We start from the raw sequence: 17,016 nt of genomic DNA on the forward strand, positions 1-17,016 counted from the left end.
TTTCTGTGCATTCCAAGTTTCTCAAGTGACACAGATGGAATGTACAGTACTCAGAGGTCCCAAGCCTTAACCAGAAACTTATTAAAGTGTATTTGTTTAGAAGTCTGAGCTCACAAACTGGAAACTCTTTAAGTCAATTGAATATAACCAGAATGCTTATTGAGCAACTCACAATCATTTCTTCTTTTGCAGCATGGACACAATTTCACCAGTTGTCATGGGCACTTTATTAATCCTTTCGTGTGTAGCATATTCACGGGCAACTGTGGGGAAGAAGGTGAAGGGGAGCCAAATAATGACACATGTAATAATGACATCACTTAAATGTTGCTGTGTGTAATTGCATTGCTGAGTGATTGTCACGTCATTTTGCCTTCATCACAGTTTGCTATGCATATTGCCAGACACTGACGCCCTGATGCAAAGCCGTATCTAACATGTCACCACATGTATAGGGCCAGGCAGACATTCCCTAGGGAAATCTATTGTTGCTTCTAAATTTTGAGCCTTTCCCCAAAGAGCATGAAAAGGGGCATTGTCTTACTTGAACATGATGAATGGAGAATCCATGAATGGGTTAAATCAGCTCTCCTGCCCAATTAGACCAAATCAGCCAAGTTGCCACGCCCTGCTGGGCTGGGTCACGCCCTCAGTTTCGAAAAGGGCGAAGCAAATGACTGTACGATGTGTTGGCTCCCAGATCCCTGACACTGGACCTGACTGTGGACAAGGGATGGGGGTGGATTCTCCACTCATCATGCTGAGAAAAGGCGTTCAGGTAAGACAGTGCCCCTTCTCTAGCATGAAGAATGGAGAATCCATGAATGGGACTTACCAAAGCCCTCTAGTCCCTATGGGTGGGAAGCAGGCTGGGCCTGTGTCAGTGCCACCGGCACTACCTGCTGTAACATCCTTTGGCCAAAAGAGGCCTCTGCAGAAGCAAACTTATTGAGCTTGCAATACCACACAAAAGGGTAAGGTGAGGACCACGTCGCCGCTCTGCAAATATCCTGTATGGACGCTTGCGTTGCCCATGCAGCAGATGTAGTGGCACTACGGGTGGAGTGTGCTGTCAGATGACTTGGAACCAGCAAGAAGCGTGACTGATACACCTCTGCAATACAGGCCTTGATCCACCTGCCGATGGTGGTAGAAGAGACCTTCTGACCCTTAGAGGCGAGTTGGAATGAAACAAAAAGGGCTTCCAATCTGCGAAAGGCAGCTGTCCGTTTGATGTAATAATGCAATGCCCTGCGGACATCCACAGTATGCCATTGCTGTTCCAAATCATGAGACGGGTTAGGACAAAAGTCCGGTAACATGATTTCCTGTGACCTGTGAAACATGGTACTAATTTTAGGAATGAAAGATGGGTCCAACCACAGGACCACTCTGTCTTGGTGAAAGACGCATAAGTCGTCCCTGACAGAATGGGCTGCCAGCTCTCAGATGCACCTAGCCGAGGTCACCGCAACCAAGAAAGCCATCTTGAGAGACAAGGAGCGTAGGTTGCAAGTTCTGATGGGTTCGAAGGGTGACCCGGCAATAGCCTGTAGGACTCGCGATAACTCCCAAGTGGGATACCGATGAACTACGGGTGGTTTGCTGTTCGTGACCCCCTTAATAAAAGAACGTACCCTGGGGTGCTGGGCCAATGACATCGAGTTGTCACAAGTGAATACCGTGGAGAGAGCCGCCACCCGTCTGCGGATAGTGTTGGGCGCTAGGCCCTTGTCCACACCCTCCAACAGATATTCTAGGAGCCGTGGAATAGTCACCTCCGAGATGGCTAAGTGTTGACGCTCACACCAGTGGCAAAAAATTTTCCGTGTGGCATCGTAAATGCGATTCGTCACCGGCCTTTTGGCGGCCTGAATCATTGAAATAACCCGATGAATATGACCCCTGTGCTAAGAACCGGCGTTCAGATGCCAGACGGCTAACTGGAGCCACTGTGGATCTGGATTTTGTATGACTCCCTGTGATAGTGCTATCTGACCCAGAGGGATCCTCCACGGAGGAGCTATGGCGAGGCTCACAAGATCTGTGAACCATGGACGCCTTGGCCAGTGTGGGGCCACGAATATCACCTCCACTTGCTCTTTCCTGATGACTGCCGGAATCAGGGGGAGAAGGGGAAACACATACAATAGTACCCCCGGCCATGGGCTGCGAAGGGCATCCTCCCCTCTGCCCCTGGGGAGAGGAACCGAGAGAAAAACCGTGGAAGCTGTGAGTTTGTCAGAGAGGCGAACAGGTCGAGAATCAGTTGACTGAATCTCTGCGCGATCTCCCTGAAGAGATCCGGATGCAGACGCCATTCGGAATGGTCTATTGGCGAGCGGCTCAAGTAGCCCGCCTGCCGATTCGCCTTGCCCAAAATGTGCTCGGCTCTCAGGGAAAGGAGGTTCTGTTCTGCCCATGATCCCAACAACTGGGCCTCGGCCATGAAAGACCGAGATCGAGTACCGCCTTGCTGGTTGACATGAGCCTTTGCCGCCACATTGTCCATGAGAATGAGCACATGGCACCTTGCGACTGTGTCACGGAAGTGACGAAGGGCCAGATGTATAGCTCTGAGCTCCAACCAGTTGATGTTGTGCTTCAGGTCTAGCCTGGACCACCGGCCCTGAGACAACTGAGATTGGAGGTGCACTCCCCAGCCGAACAGACTGGCATCCGTGGTCAGGATTAGCCGGGCAGGTTCCCTGAAAAGGGACCCCTTGGCTAATGCTGGGGAGGTCAATCACTGGAGGGATTTTAGGGTCTGAGATGGAACCCATACCCTTTGTGTGGAAGAGCTTGTGCCCAGTCTTTGATGTGGAAGCAAGAACCATTGTAGGTGTCTGGAGTGAAGTCTGGCCCAAGGCACTATAGCAATGCAAGATATCATCTTTCCCAACAGTTGGGAAAGTAAGGCCAGTGCCATTACCCACTCCCTGCGAACCTTGAGGACCATGTCTCGAATGCTGTCCTGCTGTTCCCGGGATAGATAGACCTGGCAGAGGACAGTGTCTATCACCACGCCCAAGTGTAAGAGGCGGGTCAAAGGCCTCAGGTGACTCTTTCGGAAGTTGACCGAAAATCCGTGGTCTTGAAGCCTCTTTATAGTTAAGGCCAAATCCTCTTGGGCTGTCAGGGCAGAGGAAGACTGGATCAAAATGTCGTCCAGATAACATTGGACTCGGATTGGTAGCGATCTGAGACGTGCGGTGAGCACCGCCAGTACTTTGGTGAAAATCCTGGGAGCCGATGAGACGTTGAACGGCAGGGCCCTGTACTGATAATGGTTGTTGGAATAGCTGAACCTGAGAAATTGACGGTAGTTCGGATGGACGGGAATATGGAGGTACGCCTCCGTAAGGTCTATTGATGTCATATAATCCCCCCGTCGGACACTGGCCAGAATGGAATGAAGTGTTTGCATCTTGAATTTGCAATATGAGAGGTGGGAATTTGAGATCGAGTATTGCTCTCCAACCCCCCGAGGCCTTGGGAATCACTAATAGGATGAAATAAAATCCCTGTCTTAGTTGGCCTGTTGGCACCCTCTCTATGGCCCTTATACTTAAGAGATGCTGAATGGCCTCTTCCATGAGCCTTTTCTTTACTGGATTTCTCGACGGGGGACATGCAATAAAACGTCAAGAGGGTCTTGCTACGAACTCCAGAGACAGTCCTTCTTTGATGTTGTCTAGCACCCAAGCGTCCGTGGTCGTGGCCTCCCATTGGCGTATGAAGTGATTCAGTCTGCCGCCTATGGGAGGAGATGTTCCCGAGTCACTTTGATCTACGAAAAGGACTATCTCCCCTGCCCCAATAGGGCCACTTCCTCTGAGCCTGCTGTCTAGATCTGTACCGGGTCCCTGTACCCGGACCGGTCAAACGGACGGTCTGGCCCTGTGGGAAAGGCTGTGAGGAAGGCCCCTGATTGAAAGGAATGTCGGCATCCATAGAGGAAAAATCAATCTCCTGATCTTTTGGATAGGTGATAAAGTACCCTCTGTTTTTCCCTGTTTTCCACTAGGTAGGGGGAAAGGGCTTCTCCAAAAAGACGCCCACCCTGGTATGGAGTGGCAGCAACGCACCATTTATGCTTGGTGTCAGTTCTCCAACTCCTGAGCAGAATAAGTGCCGCGTGGTGACGTTGGAGGCTATTGCATGGGCCAAAAATCTGGCTGCCTAAAGGGACACGTCTGCCATATGCTCCAGAGCCGCCCGCAATTTGGTTAAGTCCTGATGGACTCTTACCTCTTCCGAGGACATTCTGGACTGGAGCTCATGGAGCCAAATCAAAGATATCCTGGCAAAAAATGAAGTTGAGGTAGATGCCCTAATAGCCGAAGCCTGGTATGTCCTACAGAGGGACACCTTGGATTTCCTGTCCTCGGCGTTCAACACCTCTGCCATGTTCCCAGGCACTTTGGAATCTGAAATGATGGGAATTAGAGATTCGTCCACGCCAGGCACTTCTAGTGCCTGATTCAGGGCTGATACTGTGTCCATCAACTTACGGTCAATCCCACTGGAGGAAAAGGTACCCAGTGAACCCCATTGCCCCTGGATTGAGTTCAAGAACATAGGAGGGCGAGGGATCTGTTGGTTCTTGACTACTGGTTCTGAAAACAATGGATCGGACTCCTGACTAGGTGCCTGATCCGGCTTCTGGTCAAGACCCATCTTGCCGTAGTACAGGCCTTACAAAGCAGAGACGGTAAGAATGAAGGGTTGAATAACCCCACAAGGGGAGGAGTCTCCGAGGGAGCTTCTTCATCGTCCAACTTCTGCATGAACATACCCCGCATACTCGGAAACCTCACTCTCACCTGAACAAAGGGGCGAGGTAGGATCCAGGTATCGATACTCACCTGACTGTGATGGACCCGGCGAAGCCATGGGAGACAGTGGTGCAAAGGTCGCCTCTGGCTTCCCCGTGGACGCCATTGCTTGTGCAACAGCCTGAGAAATCATGGCCTGCAGTTGGTCAGAGAAAGATGGTTGCTCTGCTGGTCTAATACCAGCCGTGGTGGGAGTAAACGTGGTCATTGGGATCTGTAACTGATCAGTAAAGGTCGGATTCTCTGTGGCTTCAGAAGCCTGTGGAAGGCCTAGAAGTCTCATGTCCTCTTGGAACAAGGAAAGGTGCTCTTGCCCATAACCAGGTGAAGAACCCTGGCCAGGGCCCTGTTCTGGGGACCATGCGGGTGCAGTAGGCTCAAACCGAGACTCACGAGTAGACGTTAGCGTAGCAGGGGTCACAGCGACCGTTTCCACTCATGCCCTTTTTTGAGCACGTGAAAATTGCCTCTCCAAGGCATGGTGAGTGTGGCTGGCCTGCTTCTTGGCTGCCTTGGAAGCTCTCCTTCCCATACTAACCTTATTTTTGTAGCTGCTTCCTAGTTGGAAGACTTATGCTTTGAGTAACTACCAGAGGTAGAAGCCTGTGGCTCAGTGTTATCTGCCATTTGAGAAACGAGATTTATTCCAGCGTAATGCTGAAGGGTCTGCAAGAGATGCACTATGTCCCACCGAAGTAGTCCTGGCCTGCATGTGGATCTGTGATCTCCGGCCCACTGGCAAGCTCGGAGTCACACTTAGCGATGGATGTCGCATGTCACTTAAGGAGATGAAGCAAATGCGAAAGAGCCACCGTGGAGCTCAAAGTTGCACTTAGTGACGGATCACATGCATCTCACTTAGTGGTGGCCTCACGATATCCAGCCTTGCCACTAGATGCAGACTATGGCAATCAGGCCCCAATGAATATTCCAGAACAATGGAAACGGTGATAAAGGATTACTGTTCCCTGTAATAGGCCTGAGTTGCTGTGTTGTTGCTCTGCCCGGAGCACTGGCCTACGATTACGTGGCGCGATTCAAAATGGCGGCTGCAACTCGGTCTTTAAAGGACAGAAAACTATCAGGGCAATTGTGCTTAAATTGGCCCCAAACGCCGTTTGAGGAAAACTGCCAAGCAAAAGAGATTCAAAGAGACCCCCCTGAAGCAAGGAAGGCCAAAAGAGAACTCCTGTTGGACGCCACGTGGCGCTTCAAAATGGCGGCCAGAACAATCCGGTAAGCAAACCTTATGGAAAAATCCCCTTAAACACAGTAAGAAAGCTTATTTAAGGATCCTAGGAACCAAAGCCTGATGTAGAAAAACAATTGTTTGTCGCGAGGTGCCCAAAACGAACAGCTGAGCTCCTCTTACCAGTCAGCCTTGCCAGAAAACAAAAGGAATAAAAGAAAAAAACCACCTGGGGCAGTGATGATCCCAGCGCTGATCGGATGGCCCCAAAAGGAGAAGGATCCATGAATGTAAGAAAATAACTCTACAACTGCCTGTATTCAAATTGCTAGGAGCCAAGTTAGCACGTCCTTCTTGGGCTGAGACCAAATCAAAACTGGGGGCATGACCCAGCCCAGAAGGGGGTGGTAACTTGGCTTATTTGGTCTAATTGGGTAGGAGAGCTGATTTAACCCATTCGTGGATTCTCCATTCTTCATGCTGGAGAACTGACGTCCCTCAGGTACTCTTTAAAACTAGATGGGAGAAAGAAAAAGTGAAGGAATATTAAATCCTACGACAGCTTCTGAATGAACTCAGGACCAAAACTGCTAAAAACAAAAGGAAGGAATACAAAGTCGATTTGTGTGATTTTATAAACACATATGTTTATAAAATTCTGGGTACTTTTTATGAAATTTTTGCTGATATCTGGACAGAAACATTAGTGATTCACGGATTTGTGAATGGATAAGGGGTAGACTATAACCTTTTAGGGGTGGATAAATGTTAAGTTAGTTTGTACTTGTTATGATTATCAGAAGTCATTTTTTTTTAAAAAATTCCTATTTCTCTGTTTCATTTCTCTTCCTTTTTTCTTTGCACTTTATAGTTAATTTTTCCTATTCTTTTCCCTCTTTGAGTTCAGTTTGTATTATATTTTATTATTGTTAAAACCTTAATAAAAATCCTTAATAAAACTTTTTTTAAAAAGATTTTCCAGAGGATCATGGCTGAGGAAGGATCTAGGAGGGTATATGTCTAACACGGCAGGATACCTGCCTTTCCTTAACTAGTTTGAATATGTTAGGTCTTTTTTCTTGTCTATCACATAATTGTAGATGAAATCAGTCATATTACAAACAGACCTGGTATTTATCTTTTCTAGACACTTGGGGATATTACTGATGGAATTGCAAGTGGAGGTTTTGAACATTTTGAGAAATAGCTTCTCAATTCTTAAAGCACCAATGGCTCTGTCCAAAGGCATTGTGCAACTCCTGGTGCCTCTGATCACATGTGAATAACACTAGCAACATAATGAAGTTGCAGCTCCCCCCCCAACCCCTCATCTCCTGACAACTTCTGCAATCTACATATGGCTACTTAGTTATAGGATAAGAATTTAAGCAAAATAAGAATGCAAAAAGTCATGCGTATCAGCACATAATGATTTGAAATGGATATTGTTAATTTCCATAGCTTGCTATGCTGAAGCAGCAGAATAACATTGGTTCTAGATCTGGAGGTGCTCCTGGGAAGAATAAGCCAGACAACTCTTCCTCGGTGCTAATGATGCAGATAATTTTGTTTCTCTCCCTAAAGCCCAAAGATAGAGATCTTTGAGCCTATCTGGAAGGTCACATCTTCTCCACCCATGCTATAAAAAGGCCCCTTCACAGAACTGTAATGCTAGCAAATCCCAATACCATATTGCCTTATTCCATGGATTCTGTTAAGAATTCTGATAAATTGACCAGTGAGTTATGAAAACACAAGCAGCTACTCACAAAGACAGCTAATAAATGAATTTGGATTGAATAAAAGTCAGAATTTATTGTAATTTCCAAGAAAGGAAATAAAAGTCATATTTCTGTAAACCAGCCCACACAGAGCAACAGATACTAAAAATATATAATTTCTCCTGAAAAGCATTTCTAGGAAGAGCAATGTTTATGTTAGGAATCTCTAGCCTTTTACTGTAGTTCATGAAAACTACTTCTGATTAGTGAAAAATATCTAGAGCTACTTAAGATTATATATTAATTAGACTAACAGATCTGGGCAACAAAAAACTAAAGGCCCACTGAATAGATACAAACAAATACAGAAAACCTTTTGCTACTATATAAAGTCATCTAGATATTTGCAGTCCAAACCTATTGAATGTATCTGATTAGTGTATTTTTTGCCCTTTTTTTGGACAAAGCTTCCTTATTACCTATAGTATCAGTTAGGCTAAATTGTAAAATACAACTCATTAGTACACATCAAAAAAACAACAACAATGAAATCCAGATAAGCTTTAAAACCACTATAAACAAGTCCCAAACATGATTTCTGCCTCCAGTCATGTCTTCCAGCCTCCAAATATTGAAACTGAACTGCTTTAACCAAAAAGCTTGGAATGCAAAAATTCTCTACTGAGAAGTTTATAACAAATCTTTTGTTTATACCATGCCCCCTTCTATGAAAAGAACTAGAAGAAAATTTCTTTGGGGCAGAAGATACAATTTCCATCCATCTCTTGTGGTAGAGTTGTTTACTTTTGACCCTGTGAGAGAAGGAGCGTTGGCTTACCTGAACGCCTCTTCTCAGCATGATGATGAAGAATCCACCAATGGGTTATTTCAGTCCTCCTGCCCAATCAGACTAAGTTGTCAAGTTGTCATGTCCCTCCTTGACTGGAACCTCCCAGTTTCACTGAAGGCGTAGCCAATGACAACAGTTTGATGTGATGACTCTCAGAGCAGGTATAAGGAAAAACAACCTCCTGGCACGGACCTAACTGATCTCTAGAGGGGAGGGCGTGGATTCTTCATCATCATGCTGAGAAGAGGCATTCAGGTAAGCCAATGCTCCTTCTCTCACAGGGTCAAAAGTAAATGATGACTGAGGAATCCACCAATGGGACTTACCAAAGCTCCTGCTGTCCCTACGGGAGGGAGTCAGTTGGGGCCTGTGATCCTGATGCTGGCACTACCTGTTGGAGGATTCATCTACCAAAGGAGGCCTCAGCCGAGGCAAATTTGTCCAAACGGTAATGCCTAATGAAAGGGGAGGGCAAAGACCATGTCGCCACCCTGCAAATGTCCTCTATGGATGCTTGCGTTGCCCACACCGCAGATGTGGCAGCACTGCGGGTGGAGTGTGCCGTCACATGACTAGGAACTGGCAGGGCAAGTGACACGTAAGCTCCTGCTATGCACGCTCTGATCCACCTGCCTATGGTTGAGGCGGATACCTTTTGCCCCATGGATGAAGGCTGAAAGGATACAAACAGGGCTTCAGACTTACGAAAGGCCGCCGTTTGATATAACAGCGCAAGCCTCTACATATGTCCAATGTGTGCCATTGCCATTCCAAATCATGTGACAGAATAACCTCCTGTGACCTATGAAACACTGTGTTAATCTTAGGGATAAAGGAGGGATCTAACCTAAAAACCACCCTGTCCTCGTGAAACGTGCACAGGTCCTTCCTGATAGATAAAGCGGCCAGTTCTGAGATATGTCTGGCAGAGGTAATGGCTATCAGGAAGGAAACCTTGAGTGACAGGTACCGCAGGGAACAAGTTCTAATGGGTTCAAAGGGTGGGGAATTTAGGGCCTGCAGAACCTGGGGCAGCTCCCAGGAGGGATACCTGTGGACCATGGGTGGTCTGCTATTGGTAACTCCTTTAAGAAAGGAGCGAACCAGAGGGTGCTAAGACAAGGACTCTGATGAGTCCCAGGAAAGCACTGTGGAAAGAGTCGCTACCTGTCTACGAATGGTGTTGGGTGCCAACCCCTTGTTGACGCCCTCCAACAAGTAGTGTAAGACCCTTGGTATGGTTACCTCAGAAAGAAGCAGGTGATTACTGTCGCACCAGTGGCAGAAGTTCCGCCAAGTCTGATCGTAAATGCGGTTAGTCGCTGATCTCCGGGCAGCCTGGATCATGTCAATCACCCCTGACGAATATGACTCCTGTGTCAGAGTGCGACGTTCAAGTGCCAAGCGGCCAACTGGAGCCATTGGGGGTCTGGATGTTCCAGATCCCCCTGCAATAACCATATGCGACTGTTGGGAATCCGCCATGGAGGTGAGGTGGAGAGGCTCACTAGGTCTGTGAACCACGGCCTTTTGGGCCAGTGAGGTACAATAAAGATTAACTCTGCCTGTTCCTCCAGGATCTTCCTGACAACTGCTGGAAGTAGAGGTAGCGGGGGAAAGGCATACAAAAGGCCTTGTGGCCATGGGCTGCGTAGCGTGTCCATCCCCTCCACTCCCCAAGAGGGGAAGCGTGAAAAGAATCTGGGAAGCTGGGCATTCTCCAGAGAGGCAAACAGGTCCACAATTGGATGGCCAAACCTGTCCGAGACCTCCTTGAAGATATCCAGGTATAATCTCCACTCCAAATGGTCCACTATCGACTTGCTGAGAAAGTCTGTCTGTCGATTCGCCTCTCCCGAGATGTGCTCGGACCTGATGGAAAGCAGGTTGCTCTCTGCCCAGGAGCCCAATGCCTGAGCCTCCGTAATGAGGGACCTGGATCAAGTGCCCCCTTGCCAGTTCACATGAGCTTTTGCAGCCACACTGTCCGTTAGGACCAGCACATGTTGACCCCTGATCACAGTTTGGAAGTGCTTGAGGGCCAGATGGATCGCCCTGAGCTCCAACCAATTTATGTTGTGCTTCAGGTCTGACTGTGACCACTGTCCCTGAGCCATCTGAGTTTGGAAGTGTGCACCCCAACTGAAGAGACTTGCGTCCGTGGTCACCAGTATACGGCGAGGCTCCTTGAAAAGAATCCCCTTGCGCAGGGCCGAAGATGTCCACCAGTCGAGAGAGAGGAGCACCTAGCGTGGGATCCGCACCAACTGGTTGGAGGAACTGGTGTGTCATCTCTGGTATGGGAGCAGGAACCATTGGAGGGTCCGGGCATTTAGTCAGGCCCACGGCACTATCGCTATGCTAGATATTAACTTCCCCAGGAGTTGGGAAAGCAGAGCTAGTGCTACTACCCTGTTCCTGCACACCCTGAGGACCAGATCTTGGATACTCATGCGTCGTTCTTCTGAGAGAAACACGTGACAAGAGTCCGTGTCTATCACCGCGCCCAGGTGTAACAGGCGGGTAGAGGGAGACGTCTGGCTCTTTTTGAAATTTATCAAGAACCCATGGTTCTGGAGAGTCCTGATAGCAAGGGCCAAATCCGAGTGGGCGGTTGTGATGGAATTTGATTGGATCAGTATGTCGTCCAGATAGTACTGGACGCGCACCGGGACCAATCTCAAGGGTGCTGCCAACACCGCCAGGATCTTGGTGAAGACCCTGTGGGTGGAGAAAAGACCGAATGGTAGGGCCCTGTACTGGAAGTGGCAGTTGAGATGACAAAACCGCAGAAATTTGCGATGCTCCGGGAGGATGGGGATGTGCAGATATGCCTCTGTGAGATCTATTGAGGTCATGAGATCTCCTTGCCTGACACTGCTTAAGATGGAATGCTCAAGATGGAATGGAGCATCTGCATTTTGAACTTCCGATACTGGAGATGAAGGTTCAAACCCTTGAGGTCGAGGATTGCTTTCCATCCCTCTGAGGATTTGGGGACTACAAATAGGATGGAGTAATACCCCTGTCCCACCTGGGTCAAGGGGACCTCCTCTATGGTTTTGATGTTTAGTAAATGTTGAATGGCGTCTTCCATGAGCCCTCTTTTTGTTGGGTTTCTCAGGGTTGGACAAGAGACAAAATGGTCTATGGGTGTGGATTTGAACTCCAGGGACAGGCCTTCCCTTATGGTGTGCAGAACCCAGGAGTCTGTGGTTGTGTTTTCCCATTGGCAGATGAAAAAGGTGAGTCTGCCACCAATGGGAGGGGTCCCCCCTAAGTCACTTGGTACGACGGAAGGGACAACCCCTCTGCCACGAAAGGAAGACTGGCTCTGATTCTGGTACCAGGACTGGTCCCTATAATTTGTCTTGTCAAATGGACGTTCAGTCTTGGGAGCTGAAGGCCTGTATGTTTGTCCTGTCTCTGCCGTGGCATCAGTCCGAAAGGACTGATGGCGGCCATAGGGGAGAAAGTGTCTGTTAGCTCTCCTTGTCAAATGAGAGATGACCTTTTGTTTCTGTTTGTTTTCTATGAGGTATGGAGTTAAGGCCATCCCAAATAGTCTGCCTCCCTTGAAAGGAGCAGTGGCCGCCTGCCACTTGTGTTTGCTTTCGGCCCTCCAATTTTTAAGCCAGAGCAGTCTCCGAGCGACTACACTGGAAGCCATTGCTCGGGCTGAGTGTTTTGCGGAGTATAAGGAGACAGCCACCATATACTCACTCATAGGTCGTTATAAGTTTGGTCAGGGTCCTGGTGTACTCTGACCTCCTCCAGTGGAATTCTGTCTTGTAGCTGTCTAAGCCAGGTAAGGGAAATTCTGGTGAAGAATGATGTGGAGGTTGCCACCTTCGTTGCCCATGCAGATGCCTGGTGAACTTTGCGTAATGCTAGTTCAGATTTCTTATCCTCCGTCTTAAGGGCGTCAGATACATCTGCTGGCAGACTGGCTGCTGAGAAAAGTGGAGCTAGGGATTCATCCACTTTGGGCACCTCCAATAAGTCCGACAAGTTTTGAGCCATGTCAACAATCTTGCGTTCAGCCGCTCCTTGGGATGGCTGAGCTGCTGGTGATTCCCATTGTCTCTGAATATTCTTCAGGAACAAGGGGGGGCAAGGTATTTGCAGACGCCGAACCACTGGTTCGGAGAACAGGGGATTTGTGTCTTGGCCGGTGGAGGCCTCTGGGGTGGGGACCAGGTCGGAGGTGAGCACCCGCTGCACAAGCCCTGCGCAGTAAGGAAGGAAAAAGAGAAGTATTGAAAAGCTCTGCCATGGGCTGGGAGTCTTGTGGAGGCTCCTCGCAATCCGACCACCGGTCTGCCTTCTCGATGTAATCCGAAACGCTGGAAGAATCGGATTCAGGTGAGTGGGATGGTGAAACCATGCCGGTACGATCGAGTGTAGGTTGTGATGAGGTAGTGGGTGCTGATGAGGGTGACGTTTGATGATGATGACTCGATGAGGCCATGGCTTGAAGAACCGCCTGCAATATCAATGATTGCAGCTGGTCGGAAAAGGATGGCTCTTGCGGAGGTCGAAGTCCCACAGCAGTGGATGTGAATGTTGCTGTGGGTGCCATGGAGGGGCCTGGCAGTTCGAGGTCCTCCCCAAAGAGGGGTTGCCCTCCCTGACCAAAGGTCAGAATCGAGACCTGCTGATGCTCATGCTCCGGTGACCATGCCCGCGATGAAGCAAGTAGTTGTGCTCCTGCCTTAGGAGCTGCAGGTGGAGGGAGTGGAGACGTATGTCCTTGCCCAGCTGACAAGCGTTGGGCCCGGGAGAATTGCTTCTCCAGGGCTCTGTGCGTGCAATCGGCCTACTTGTCGTTTGCCTTACTTGCCTTCCTGCCGTATTTGGATTTTGCTTTGGCCTTTCCCTTAGGCGCCTCTGGAACCGGATCAACTTGGCTAGATTGGTTGTCTGTGTCCAAAGGCAGTGGCTCAATGAGGTCTGCCATGGTGGTCGAGAAATGTCCCAGATGAGGCTCTGGAACTGGCTCACTCTGCAAGAGACATCAGTTGCCCCCTGTGGAGGGACTGACTGCACGTGAATTAGCATGAGCCGGCCCACTGGCTAAGCTGGACTCACGCTGGGCGCTTGAAGGCGCTCGTCACCAAGGCTAAGGACAATCCATATGCCCAGTCCTGTGGCCGAAGTGGTAACGAAATCACACGCGTCTCACAATAGTGGCAATGGTCAGGTCCTGGCAAGCAACCAGGTGCAGAGTGGCAGAGGCTAAGGTGAAGGAGTGTTAGGCAAGCAGGGCCTAATAACCTTTTTGCCAGCAAGCTGGCAAGGACCCACAAATCTTGTAATTGTAAATCTTATTTCAATTAGAGCAGTCTATTCAAACAGTCCTAGACTTATGACCAGAATTGAGTCCAAAATATATGTATTAGTTTTTAAAATTGGTGTGACTAGATTACACAAAATGGCACCTGCAACTGTGAGGCAATTCCAAAACGTTCCTTGAGGAGACTAATGCTTCGCAAAATGGCGGTCGTGTCCAGCCCTGGTCTGGTTTCGATGTATAAGAAAGCTCTCCAGTAAAATCTTATTGTCTTAAGGTCCCTTAAGCTAGGAGAGGCTGGTTGGGTCGCGCCTAACAGCTGTTAGGCACAACAGTGCTCATGGCGCCTTAGCAGGGCCTCCGTCTCTAAAAAGCAGCCGGAGAGAGGAAATTTAAGGCAGTTCTCTTCTCCCCCGCAGCGCTCATAATTTGCTGAAGGAGATTTCCTGGGCCGAAGGAGATTTCGGCAAAGGCTGAAGGGCCTCAAAATGGCGACGAGTGACGGAGCGTCGATGGAGGCAAGCAAACAGTAGAAGGCTGAGCGGCCTCAAAATGGCGGCCGTGAGAGATGGGACGTCGACGGAGGCAATCTCCGTGTGTCCCGACGATGGATTTCCCTGAAGGGACTGGGAAGGAGACTCAGCAGACTGCTGAGCTATATAGAGAGAAGGAATCCACCCCCCCCCCCAGTGACCTGAAAGGGGCCGGGAAGGTGACTCGGTTGGCTGCTGAGCTATAGGGAGAGGAAAACCACTCCCCAGAAATAGGGGAGAAAAATACTGTGTTTTTTCCCCCTTGTTCAAAGGAAATAGGGGACAGAAACCTCTGCAAGGGAAATACTCAGAGGCTGATAGCCTCTAATTCTCCAAATTGAAGAATCCACTAATGGGTGTTAACAGTTTCTAATAGTCTAACCTGCCTGAAGAATGAGTCTGAGAGTCAAGTTATTACGTTCTCATGGGCAAAAGACTAAGATGAAACTGGGAGGTTCCAGTCAAGGAGGGGCGTGGCAACTTGACAATTTAATCTGATTAGGGAATGGGGAACTGAAATAATCCATTGGTGGATTCTTCAGTCATCATGCTGGAGAACTAATTTTTATATTGGACTGCAAAAATCCAGAGGGCCATGTTGTTCAGACACTTCTGATTCTTCATGGCCCAGCTGACAAAATTTTGGCAGGACATACTATATGTCAGCAATTGTTCCTTTGAATCTTTGTAATCTTTTTTGATTCCCTTGGATTTTCCAGAGTATTTGAGTCTTCTCCAAATTATCCTTGCCCTTGAATTATATATCCAAAATATTTAAGCATAGCTGACATTAAGCATGATGACATTAGGTCTTCTTGTCTGGTTTTACTTCATCCAGTACTGCTCCAGTTCTCCTTCAGGTCCAGGGTTCCTAACAATTTTCTCCAGCAATGGGAAATTATCTCCATTTCTTTGAAAGATCCATTTTATCTGCTAATAAACTCTTTTATCTCACCCTATGAACCAATTATGTTATTTCCTGCTTGCTTACTTTCCCCTCTTCCCACTGTTCTGCCTTTAGGTAATTATAAACCCTAGACAACCAGGTTCCTAGCATTCAATTTATTTCCTTGCTTCTCATGGCAATTCCCTACCAGTTGCTTCTCATTTCCTGAACTTCGCTATATCTGCCCACCCTCCATTACACTAGTACTCACTTGTCTCAGACAGTAAATATTCAGGCTGCCACTCCTCTGGAGAATACCTAAGCTGGAGTTTCAGATGTTGGTTACCAGTTCTTTAACATTTGACAAACATTAGTACATGCAGAACGACAGCTAAGGTTTTTAAAGGCTGTGTAAATATATACATATCCATACAAATAAATAAAAGTCGACAGAATATAGCGCAAATTTCACAGAATCATTTTCTGCAACCAGATATTTTCCTCTGTATTTCTATTACGTGCACCGAGCTGGGAGATCAGGCTATTGACTGGATAAGCTATGTGGCAAAAATTAGGTTAAACTGTTTTATGAATTTGACTCATTCACCTAAGAGACCGACCACACCTTGCTCACTCATAACTTCTGCTTCCTGCTATTACTGTTGAGAAATAAGTTCAAATAATTGCAGAATGTATATATCATGCACGCGCGCGCGCGCGCGCACACACACACACACACAGACAGACATGCAACCTTTGGGATTTCCCAGCATTTCTGTGGCATGTGGTATTACAATGGACTCCTCCTTCCACAGACGTAATACAGTATGATAATCTTAGTGTTCTCCCAAAACTTTTTTCTCCAGAAGAGTAAAAATAATCAGTCAACACTTCTGAAGAAACCACACTGAAATAATCTGGACTTCCAGGACAGAAACATGAGAAGAAATTTACTTCATAGAGAAGAACCTCGTCTCCCATAATCTGCTAGGCTAGAGGGATTAATTTATAAACCACAGAGGTAAGTCCCTTTTAATTTTATTTTGGAACCGATCAGGATCTCTGTATTTCTTTGTATTTGCATCTCTTTGTATTTGCTCTCTGCTTGTTACATTGGCATATTTCAAATAATATGAGTGGAAGAAGCAGGGAAGGGGTGTAATGAAATGACACGCTTCACTCTTGGATGTCCCACCTCTGGCAAGTCATCAAGGCCAGCCCAATATACTTTGGTACCTGAAAGTTAGAGGAGATGGCATATTCCAGATTCAGAATCACATATTTTGGTAGAGTGATGGCACCTGAACCTCAGCAGGCGTGTGTTTTCCAGTATGAAAGGCAGAGCTGAGACGTTTGAGAGAAACAGCTGAGGGAAGCCTTACTTGTCTATTCTCCAGCCAACCTCTGCCAAGGGAGGCAGTGGCTTATTTACCCATCTCATAAGAGGGTCAACATTCAGCCCCATCCTATGGACCTCTCTAGCATAGACACCTGGATGTTAAGTTTTTCTTTGATTGGAAATGTTACATGCCACCCACTTTCTGCATAACTGGAATTGGCACTTATTATTCATTGATAACAAACACTCCCTATGTTAACGAAATAAATTAAATTACCATGCTGGCCCAATGCATGGGAGAAAAGCCAAATCCTTACAACTGTATAGTAAAACATCCATGACACATTTTCAGAAAAAACCCTAACCA

The 17,016-nt window shown here is 47.7% G+C and overlaps 1 protein-coding gene across 2 annotated transcripts in view; it reads left to right on the plus strand.

Annotated features, from left to right (window-relative positions):
- Nucleotides 1–275: 275 nt before the first annotated feature.
- PTAFR (platelet activating factor receptor) overlaps nt 276–17,016 on the plus strand; it is a 35,699-nt gene continuing 18,958 nt past the window's right edge. The window contains exons 1-2 of one of the 2 annotated variants that reach the window (XM_039360711.1): nt 276–778; nt 16,177–16,331. The gene's annotated coding sequence lies outside the window, so the exon portion shown is untranslated. Of the gene's footprint in view, nt 779–16,042; nt 16,332–17,016 lie in introns of those variants that run through there. The other variant, XM_039360717.1, reaches the window with a different exon arrangement.

This window comes from Crotalus tigris, unplaced genomic scaffold, assembly GCF_016545835.1.
Source record: "Crotalus tigris isolate CLP2741 ecotype Arizona unplaced genomic scaffold, ASM1654583v1 scf7180000017582.600645, whole genome shotgun sequence".
NCBI lineage: Eukaryota > Metazoa > Chordata > Lepidosauria > Squamata > Viperidae > Crotalus > Crotalus tigris.